The sequence below is a fragment of the Geospiza fortis genome, unplaced genomic scaffold, assembly GCF_000277835.1.
Source record: "Geospiza fortis unplaced genomic scaffold, GeoFor_1.0 scaffold41, whole genome shotgun sequence".
Classification (NCBI taxonomy): domain Eukaryota; kingdom Metazoa; phylum Chordata; class Aves; order Passeriformes; family Thraupidae; genus Geospiza; species Geospiza fortis.
In genome coordinates, this window is record NW_005054299.1 from 7,012,401 (window position 1) to 7,024,187 (window position 11,787).

The window sequence follows — 11,787 nt, forward strand, 5'->3', positions numbered from 1 at the left end:
GGCCCAGGCACTGCTGAGGACACCAGACACCTGCCCTCAATTTCCCCGGGTCAATGCTGCCTGCATTTCAGTGGGACTCATGGTGATGTTATGCTCACTTCTGCTGCCAGGCCCAGCTGCCAGGACAGGCTGGCAAATCTCAGCCCAGGTGGCAATGCCTGTGTGATCACACAGGTGGCATGAGGATGGGATTCCCAGCAGCCAGGGGCTGCCTCAGCTGGCCAAGCTGCTGAAGGAAACACTAAATGGAGGAGTGTGTCAGGAAATCATCATTTCTCCCAGCCACAGATATTCTTTAAACTCACTGCTCATCACAGGAAATACTTAGTAACCCTTTCCATGTTCAGGGCCTTCTCAGATCCCTTTGGGTGAGGATGTTCAGGTCAATTTCACTTCTTTGTTCCAAGAAACCAGTGTTAATATCACCATTGACTTTAGCACAGGACAGAAGACTTCTGAAGGAAACTGGCAGAAATCAGAACATTACACCCACAGCACCCTTAGGATCCCAAATCCATACATACCTCATTCAGCAGAAAACCCCAGAGTTCTTCCAGGTAAGCCTCAGTTGTTCTTCTCTGAGGTGAAAGATACAGCTCTGAACATTTGGGTGGCAGCTCTCAGTGTTGCACCACCAGCACTATCTACACTCCTAAATGGAAGCAGCCACAGCTGCTCATTTCTGCGCTCAAACCACCTCTATCACCATGAACAGAACTACCAAACCCAAACCTTCAGGAGATGTCAAATCAGGGATGCCCATCTGTAACTTCTGATGGTGCTTTCACCATGCCAGGACATTCAATCTTGCCAAAATGGTATTACTTCTGAGTACTTAAGTACTTTAAATACCACTTAAAAATAAATTATTTACAAAATTGTGTCTCTGGGCTTTCAGAAGCCATGATGACTACAGATAGCTGTGCAAACTTTCAACTTCAACTGAAATTTAGGCATCTGAGTCTCACTTAAGAGGCTTGAGTCTTCCCTTTACCCAGTACAGATGAACTTGTTTATGGCTCAGAACTCTACATGGCCTTGTAGATTAAGGAATGTCAAAAGTCTTTCCTATCAAAGGGATGGAGCAGCCCTGACACAGATGAAGCATGGGTCAGCTAGCATTTGGGAGAGGGCCAGGTTGCATATAATTCCTAGACACAGCTCCGAAGTTAGTTAGCATAGGCCAGAGACTGCTTCCAAAAGTCAGTTTGGGAGTTCTAAGTGTGGAAGAGTTCAACAGTATGGACACAGATCCTGCCAGTTGCAAATATATTTAAACCCTCTAACATGGCAGTGAGGGCCAGACACAGAAATCCTTTTGTGTCTCAGCAACTATGTCCCACAGTCCAAGTCAGCAAAGCAAAGAGAAAAAAGTATATGTGTATTTGTTACACAAAGAAGGTTTGTCCTGTGCTGGGAACTTTCTGTTCTTGGAGACAAAAAAATTAAAAATTCTGCTAACGACTGGACATACCATATTCTTAAGCTATAGAGTTGCACTTGTAAAATGGAAACACAGGCTCACAGCTGATAAATAGCCAGAGAGAGCATTCACCAAGCTGATTATAAATATGCACTCAGATAGCTCAGGGACTCTGAGGATTGAAATCATGAGATACTCTACACGGCAACGCGGTTATTTAAATACCTCCTCTTCCACAGGGAGTTCAACCATTATTCAAAGACAGGAAGCATATTCACTCCTGAGTGCTCCAGACATGGGACAGTTAAGAAAAGCCTTCTGAACAAATGAAGCAAATGGTATCCCATGGGGAGATGGAACACCAGCTTCTGTCCCAGCCTCAAAACTGACTGTACCTGAATGAACAGGGGCTGAAAGGTAAATAGACAGCAGCATTTATTGAAGCCTGTCACTCCCTCTCAAGGGTTACTTATGAAGGTTAACAACTTTATACAATGGTAATAAATACAGCTGACAGCAAGAAAACAATTAGATTAACATATAAACAGTTGAGCCTATAATGCTATTAAAAGGGACGTTCAAGGAAACTGCAACCATTGCTACAGCTGTTTTGGAAAGTCTCTCTTTGGCAAAACCTGCTGGATTGTCATTCTAAATGTCTGTGCTTCCCATGCTGGTTTCCTGAGGAAGGGTTTGTGGACGGACTTGTTTATTTATGACATTTTTTTTACCCCTCTTAGCTGTAGCTATGGATTCCCCTGCCTTGTGAAAGTAGTCATTAGTTGCCTTTTTTGGCTAGGAGAAATCAGTAAAGAAACTGGCTCTTGTCCAAATGGTTCCTGGAATTTTCTACCAACCTTGTGTAAGAGCTTCATAAAGTCAAATTCAATTTTATGAAAGATTTGTTCCAAGGCCCATAGGTGTTTTGTGAGAACAAAGAGCAAAGGGCTGAAATTATGTTTGCTGTTCTGGAGTAAATCATACCAAATGAAATTCACATGGAACTCACTAAGGCGATCATTCTCCAACTGGAGCAAGACCACAGGTACCAGACCCAGTCATTTTAAATGTGAACCGAAGGAAATCAGCATCACCTACATACACATACCCTGACACTATTTTGAAGGCAAGTTCCTTGGCTGTGCCAGCCTAAAGCAGCAATAAACTCCCACAAAAACAATGGACAATCACAGCACTTATGACCTTCTGTCCCTCTAGTGTTGACCTTTTTTCTCTGGGAAACAGAAAGCAACCTTTTCTTTAATGTTTTAAAAACAAACACTTCATCGCAAACACCTCCCCCTCCAGAGGAAGGCATACAGAGCAAACACCTAATGGACTTTAGTCACGTTATTTAATATGCCACTAGAAGAAGAACAGATGCTACAGCAAAAAGTGCATTCTGAACCCAGCATAACAGCATAAAACATAGTAAACTATTACCCCTTCAGAAGACATTTATGCACTTGGCACTGAACACATGAAGCTTAACAAAATACTGCCTTACACAGAGTGCAAGTCCTATTTATAGAAGTTATGTCCCTGACAAAAGTATCCATTATTTTCTGAAGTCTGCAATTCTGTGCTGATTTTCAGTCACATCCATAATGTCAACAGTTGGTCACCCACAAGTGCTGTACACATCCCAACCACCTGAATGCTGCTGTTCTGATCCCTGATTATGGAGTTTGGCCTCTATCATTACATACTTATAGGGTGAGAGCCACACAAAGTGCTTATTTCTCATTTCAGCTGGCTGGAAGGACTTGCCCATTCCTGACAATTGTCTGCTCTGACTAAATTACAACCCATCCTCATGCTTAGGATATCAGGAGCTGTGTAAAGATTAGAAAAGCACCTACAGCTTGCCCATCTCCTCAAGGAACCAGAATGACAAGTTGACATCAGCCCAGCACTTCTTGCTGTGGTATGTTCACATGCTGGCTGATACCAGATTCAATTTAAGATCTTGTTCTTCAGATCAAGGACTGGGCCTTGTATATCTCATGTACTACCTTGCTTGACAGCTTACCATGACCTAGCATGACAGCTGTGGTCATCAGTAATCACTGCCAAAAGGGAGGATCATAGGAGTGGGTGGAAAGGAAATCAGACATTCCTGGCAGCTGGCCTGCAGCTCTGAAGCTTCCTTTCACCGAACATCAAACTGAAAACAGACCTCCGCTTGCTGAAGAGAAAACTATGGGCTTCCACTTTTCAATAACTTTTCCTTAGCGCAACATAAAAATGGTTTCCTTTCTCTGAAAAGGAGAAGAGAGGAAAGGCAAAGGGGAAAAAATACATGTGTTCACCTGGCAGAGTGAAAGCAAAGGGCCAGGGAAGGCTGTTCCCTCTGGTTTGTTACTGTCATTCTTGTTAGCAATAGTAGATTAGGCAGGCAGGGAGTGATGGCCCTTGGAAAGCAAAACAGAGAAGTGTTTATCATATAAACAGAGAATTAGAGTTACAAAACATAGAAAAGTTTAAACTTGTTTTTTGATGAGCATACTACACAGAAAATTATATATTACAGCAGAACTTAATAGGTCATTTTACTGTTAAATTTTCACAGATTCAGTAAATACCTACAATGCGGCTCCCCTCAAGGGCTCAACAGAATTGCCTCTACCTCCAAGGAAAATAACCAAAGCTTTTTCTTATAAATAAACCACCTGAACCCAAGGAAATTTATGGCATTTAGTCCCATAAACACTTCTCTTAGAAATGTGGAAGAGTTTCTGCTTGTTTGGCTAAAATTTCTTCTTTTTTTAGGGCAGATGGAAGAGAAAGTAAGAAAGAGGAACAACCTCTGACAGCAATTGTGAAATCACATGGTCTACAAACCCACTGATTTGAAAACAAATAAGATTTAGTGGCTATGTCCACCATGGTAAAATCCCAAAATTCAAGAATTTCCCCAGCTTCTGGGCCTGCCAATAATTTCAGAACAGTATTGTGAAATCCTACGGCTATCTGTTCCAGCTGAGTCTGCTTAATTGGAATTCCTCAGCATTTAGACTTATTTCCTTAACAGCATATGATACAAATAATCACTTCTGGAGACAGTTGAATATATAACACAGGCTCTTTTTAAAAAAAATTATTGTTATTATAAAAGACAATAAGCAAGACAGTTCAACAGATTTTTGTCAAACCAAATGTGATCAAAACCATCCCAAAGTTTTTGAGGTTATGGGCACTGATGGATTAAAAGCCTTTCTCTAATCCTATTGCCACAACTCTTTCAAGTGCACAAACATGCAAAGACATTTCAAGCACTGTGGCAATATTGACTTGGAGCACTGTTAACTCCTACCAAAAGGCTGTGGGAAGCAGAGAAAAATGATGGAAGGTTTCGTTTATTAATCTGTGATGAAAAACAGACTTCTGTTGATGAAGGGGGCAGGGGGAGGGGTAAAGATAGGCTTGTCTGTTTAATGCTTGGCCCAGAAATAGGTGATTTTTTTTAAAAAAAAGCAAGCAGCTGAGCACATTGCTTCTGGCTGTGTCTTTCTGTAAGTTGCCAGTTGCCAGCACTCACAAAGCACAAGTTATGTAATGAGCTCCTATCAGGAATCAGAGTTCAAACACATTTCATGAACTCTCATGCTGTTCTTGCTGGAGCAATTGTTTCTGATAATGAAAGGTCTCTATCACCCTGATTCAGCTGTCTTGGCCCTCTCCAGTGGCAGCACTTTGTGCTTTTCCTAAATCTCTTCTCCCTCCCTCACAACAATCTCTGCTTTTTTCTTAAGGGGACTCTTCCCTAAGACCCTTCACTGGTTTTTGCCAGAGGAAAAGAAAAATTGAGGAGGAAACATAGTTTTGTCCCTCCTATACCTCTGAAACAAGCTAGTTTTCCTTGCCTATCATTTGGAAAAACCTCATTTCTTGGCAAGTGCAAAAGAAACACTGGCTTTACAATCAAAATATATTAATCACAATGCAGTATTGATAGAATAGCTTTTCTAACTTAATTTTGAGAGTAAAGACCTACACTTCAGAGCAATCTTCCTCCCAGAAATGTGTTAATTCCTGATGAAATAATTTGGAGTGCTTTTCAGGAAAATTCAGCCATTTTTCACAGAAATAATTATTGGGTCAGTTCCTGAGTGACGCATTTCATTTGCAGCCACTCTGCCACTTTTATATAATTAAAATCAATCAGGCATATGGATAAGTGCATGTAAGTATTTAAGGGATCTAAATTAGAGTGCATAAAGAGGAAATAATGCAGGACAGCTCTTTCAGTTTGGATTCATTGGGAGTTTTATGCCAGTACATGAATATATTCATATTAGTCAATATATTTCATCAGGTAAATAACAAAAATCTGCTTTCCTGGTTAAATTTAGATAGAAGAAATAAATTTAAATAAAATCGCAATAGAGTTAGAATTAGTGTAAAATATCTGTACCAAATATCTTGTCAAAATGGAGGCCTGAACTCAAAACACTATTAAATTGTGCTTCCTTATGATTCTGTTTCCAGTGTAGTGGCTAATATACTTAACAAACAGCTCATTTTTAAGAAAGAATGAAAATTTATTCATATCATTGTTTCTAAGAAAATATAAAATTTAGGCCAAAGTATCTTTGGGAGGTTTGATCCCAAAGTAGAAGATTCCCATGTCTTTCAGCAGACTTCAACACAGACACTTGGAATCAGGATATCTGGGCAAAATGTATTTAATTTTAAAGTAAGGATTTGTAAGGTACTGGAAAAGTATACTGATAGGAACCTTCAAAGCACAAATAGATTGACTGATAAAATATCCATACATAAATCTCAATGCATTTCATCACATGTATTGAAATAAAGGACATGAAAATTGAAGAATATAAAAGCTATTTCTAATACAGCAAGAGAAAGTTCTATTATTCTACTAGAATCATGCTATCAGACCCAGTTAATTTTCAAATAATTATCTTACATGTACAAAGAATTTTTTTTTTTACCTTAAATTACAGGGATTTTGTTGATTTGTCAATTCTATTTTCCTCAAGTTGAAATGATGAATTCTGGAAAGAAGGGAATAAAAGTTATCAGGCACAGTTTGTTTTTAAAAATTCAGTCCTCAGTTCTGTTAGCCAAAGACCACAGGTAGTTCTGCTCCATTAATTTGTGGTCTAACAAGTCTCAAGCTGTATGTGTGGAAGAAGATTATCCTTTGTTTCAGTAGAAAGAACGCTTAAAATTTACGATTATTAAACATGGATGGATAAATTATAATCAAGGTACTTTTCACTTTAGTAGGTCCAAAATTTAGTTAATTCTTGTAGTGAAGCTAACGTCAATTAATTTATACTACTTTGAGCCACAGAAACATCTTGACCATCCTTCCAAATCAATGAGAGAATCAGCAACAGCAGGCAAGTGCTACAGGTTTAAGATGTAGTTATAAGACTACCTTAGAAATTAAACAGAAAACAAGAACTGCCTATTATGATTCAGACCTCAAATCCCACAACCACTTCAAAAACCTCACAAGTCCTGTTTCCATAAGTTCCCAGTGAAAAGCGGGCAATACTCTTTAACTAACTGTAGGTCACAAGGCTATTCAAGACCTACTTCAGTTTTTATATCTGTAAAATAGGCATCAAACTCTCTTAAAATGCTTTGCATTTTTTCAGACCAAAACAACACAGAGCTATACTGATTTTGGACCTATGCCTACAGAAATCAAACACAGCTCACAGATTTAAACACTGCTCATAGCCTATGTCATTCCAATCTAGAGCTCTGAGAAAACTGAATTGAAAATGTGGCAAGTATCAGCTTACTGCTTCATGAAAAAACATTGTGAATGAAACATGTAAAAGCAGCAGCTGCATAAGAATAGGAATCCTGGTTTGTAATTTACAATCACTGAACGTCACGCCATAAGGAAAATAAAATAGTTATTGCTCCAAGGTCTTATATAATTTAGCTAATTTTCTTCTTCCAGTGTATTACACTTCGAAATCTTAATGACTCATTATGTTGCACAGGCTTTGCAAAATAATGCCAATGAATCTACATAAAACAGCAATTTGCTAAAGATTTTGTTGTCTTTGTAAAGCAAAAGAAAACACAAAACACAGTTATTGTGTATGACCAACAAATTTTTCAACAACTTTCAACAAATACAAGTTCTGGAGTACATTTTGAACAAATTGTTGATTAGCTGCAAGAGTTATAATGTTAGCTAATACTTGAAATCTTGCCTGATATGCTTGAATTTGCCTGAATTTGAACAAAGCCTATGATGATGTTCCTGGGCCTAGTGGCATTGGCACTACTTCCAAACAGAATCATGTCAACATTGCTCTGAAGTGAGAAGAGAATGAGACCATTTGTACTTTTAAAATACTCCTATGGAAAACAGAAACCAATTAACCAATTTAGCTGTTCACATGAGCAAGAAAGCAAGTTATGACCTTATAAACCAGGGTGAAAAAAAAATGTTCTGAAATAAACCCCTTGCAAGAAACAACTTTCTGACTGGTACCATTGACTTCAGCAGCAGTCAGAGAGAGACAGGAGCCTGGACACTTGTAAAATTGTTACTGAAGGAAGATAATTTGTTTCAGTACCTAATCATCAAAACATGATTAGAACATGTTCATAAAGTCTAACTTCAGTTTCAGAAAACGTTGCCCTACAGCCAAAAAGGATAATGGATTTCAGAAAGCTAGATGACTGGTGGAAAGCACTGTTGTGAAAGCAGCGAATGTAGCTATTTTCACCAGTTTGCTCGACTCAGTTTTTCAGCACCATCCGTTAAGGTTGGCTGCAAGGATTTTCATCAGGACAGATGCACAGCATTCTCCCATTGCCTGGTAAAGTTTCAGTCTTGTTTTCTAAAACAGAAATTTTCCCTCAAATATCTTCTAAATTGAAATTTCTGCACACTCTGCAAGTAGTAGGACAAGAACTATCACCAGACTTGTGGCCCTATGTTATTCTACAAGTCAATCCATTCACTTTGTGCAACTAGTCAATGCGTTATAAGGCATAGCTGTGTCTGTACTTCTGTTGAATCGAGAAGACTTCTTTTTCATTCAGAGCCATATCTTTAATTAAATCCTTCTACATTCCTCAGAACTATGGGCTAAAAAGCATGCCAGTGGTATATGTCAGTTCATTCCTCTTTAAGTCTCACTCCATGAGTCAGAGTAGTAGAAGGTATTTGAGCAGTAGAGTTGATATTTGTTTGAATGCTACAGCTGTCTTTGTTGGCAGATTCATCCCATCTGCTTTTACCTATGTAAAAGCTGGGTATAACCTCTAAATGTCATCTAGGATTCCTGCACCCTATTCATCAGAAAAAGATTAGGGGCTACCAGAGATGAATAATTCCATCCTAATTTAGGTAATTTACACAGTTCAGGTGAATCACTCTCTGGACACAGGTTTTTTTCTATTAATGAAAAAAGAAAGCTAAAAAAGAAACTCATAGGCATCTAAAGTCAAATTTAGACCATTAACTGTAGGTGAAATGCATTTTACCTTCACTACTTGGAATTCTACTTATGATTGAGCTACCTTACACTTACCTCACAAACCTTCCTAGGCCATGATAAGAAAACCTGCACTAAACCTCCACCCATAAGTGAGAAAAAAATTTATGGATGCCAGTAACTTCTATTCAAAACTATACTGGTCCCTATGGCATAGTGATTTATGATACTGCATTGTTTATAGCATCTAAAATAAAGAAAAATCCTGTATTATCCAAAATAAACACTGTAGAAGTGCAATATTAGAGGAGATTATAAGATTCCAAGTAGTTAATAATAAAAAGGACAAAAAAACATGTCTGTATGCTGGCAGAACACCACCTCATGAATCATGCACCTACTGTGAACAAATATTTGTTGGACAGCTTCACTGGGTTTTTTTGATGTGTCATACTGCATTCATAGGACGACATCTGAGAAGAGAGGATGAGCAATGAAAGAATAAATGTTTTGGGTTATAGTAATAGCCATTTTTATTCCTCTGGCTAGATTTTCTTCAAGGCCTTCCACTAGTACTCCAGTGCAGTACTCTGGCCACTAGTACTCCTAGATACAGAAAGTACTAGTCCCATCCACAAAGACACCCAAAAAATAAGAGAATTATCTTAAAGCAGAATAATTATGCATCCCAATGAACTGGAAATTTAAACTTATTATGTAGGAATTGACAAATGCACAGTAATCTCAACATGCGGCATAAAATTTTGTAACTATTATCAGCCTCATTAACTGTCTTCCTAGATAATCTAATGATCTTGTGATCAGCACAGGAGAGGCACAAGCATTGTCAGATGAAAGACCTGAGGCAACTTTCTGACTGTTGGCCAAAATCTCCCCCTCCTCTTTCCCTCCTCGTAGCATTCAAATTATTTTAGCTCTCTGCAATGAGGGTATGTGATCTCCAAGAGACCTGACAGAAATGAAACAGCCATCTCAGAAGATGAACACATCAGATCTCCTAAATACTTCTTTTGCCCCCTCCATTCTATGTTACCACTGGTAACAAAATGTTACAGAAGACACATGATTTTTTAATTAAAATAAAATAAAATTTAAATGAAATATATGTTTAAATATTTAATGGAAACAATAAAACATAAAAACAACTTTTAATACAATGATGCTGCAAATGTTATCTCAACACGGTCTGAAAAGGTTGGAAATGTTATAACAAAATCCGTAGCAAAAGAAATCTTTCACTTAACACAAAGTCTGAAACAGGAATTATGGTTATAACAATGTCAATTGGGGAAGAAAAGGCTACTACAGATTAGGCCTGAGAAGACTGTGCACACCCAAAACTAGGAAAAGATCTTTCCCTCAGGATTCTTTCTAGCCCTTTCTCACAGAGCTCCTCTCCAAATACAGCATTAGCTGCCTGTAAAGCCAGTGAACAGGCACAGTATTGCAGGGAGATAGCAAGGACAGCACAAAGCTCAATCAGAGTGCATTCTGAGTAGGAATTATTTTATCTTTGAGATGGAGAAAGGAAATAGTTACTCCAGGGGCTGAGAAAATCACAAATGCTGCAAGAGGAGCTCCAGTTAAGACAAAGGCTATGAAGTCCCTACTGGTGTTGTGGACTCTGTGCCTTCCAGGATGTGCCTACGTGGAGGCACCAGTTCTGGCATCCAGTGGAAAGATACTTTGAGTAGTATGATCTGTATTTTTCTACTAGATATTCTGCTAAAACCTCACTGAAAGTATGGAGAGGAGGAAAGCCAAGTTTGTTCTGTGTTATAGTTCTTCCTAAAGGATGTGGGGAAGTGGAAACATTCTTTCCACAGATACTAGTGAACAAAAAAGAGGCACAGCCACCAGAAGACTGCACAAAGGTTGACTCCATCTGGAAGAATGTCCTCACGTATGCCCACAATCAGATGAAAAACTCAAGGAACGAAGAACAAAGGACACCTAGGAGGGATTGCAGACAGGCAATAAACAACAGCTTGCAACACAGCTGCAAAGATCAATACAACTCTGTGTTGAATGCACATATGCATCTGGAGATAGTGCAGACTGGACATTTTAACAGTTAATACAGTTCCCATATGATCCTACATGATCCTATGTGATCCTTCCATCTTTAAGGGAGGCCTCTGACCAAGAAACTGAGGACTTACATGCCTCCCGCTCTCAGGCAATAGAAGGGCACCTGAGAGATGAAGAGGAGTGGAAATGGGTCTCCATTCAGGGAAGTAATAACAAAAACTGCCCCCCATCCCCATCATCCAAACAGGTGCCACTTCAGAATAGGTATGAGGTCCTGGATCTAGAGACCCAACTAGATGATATAGGAAAAAATTGTCTGCCCAGTGAACCCCCCAAGTATGATTCATCTGTAAGACGGATCACTATCTCTAACATCAAGAAGAAAAGAAGGGTAATTGTCGTAGGTGATTCCGTTCTGAAGGGAACTGAGGGCCCCATATGTCGACCAGACCCATCCCACAGGGAGGTCTGTTGCCTCCCTGGGGCCCGGGTACAAAATATCACTGAGAGACTCCCTGGGCTGATTCAGCCCTCTGATTATTACCCACTGCTGATACTCCAGGCTGGCAGTGACGAAATTGAAAAGAGAAGCGCCAAGGCAATTAGAAAGGACTTCAGGGTACTGGGTCAGGTAGTTGATAGGGCAGGAGCTCAGGTAGTGTTCTGCTCAGTCCCTTCGGTGGTGGAGGAAAATGATGAAAGAAACAGGAGAATCCGCATCATCAACAAGTGGCTTAAGGGTTGGTGTCATCGGCATAATTTTGGATTCTTTGATCATGGGGAAACTTTTACAGCATCTGCTCTGCTGGAACCAGATGGGGTACATCTCTCAGTTAAGGGCAAAAGGTTTTTAGCTCATGAACTGGCAGA

At 39.3% G+C, this 11,787-nt stretch overlaps 1 long non-coding RNA gene across 1 annotated transcript in view; it reads right to left on the reverse strand.

Moving 5' to 3' along the window:
* Positions 1-3,776: 3,776 nt before the first annotated feature.
* LOC115948453 overlaps positions 3,777-11,787 on the reverse strand; it is a 30,596-nt gene continuing 22,585 nt past the window's right edge. The window contains exons 2-3 of the long non-coding RNA XR_004082284.1: positions 6,382-6,444; positions 3,777-3,837 (exon numbers count right to left, since the gene is read on the reverse strand). This is a non-coding gene — a long non-coding RNA (uncharacterized LOC115948453). The remainder of the gene's footprint in view (positions 3,838-6,381; positions 6,445-11,787) is intronic.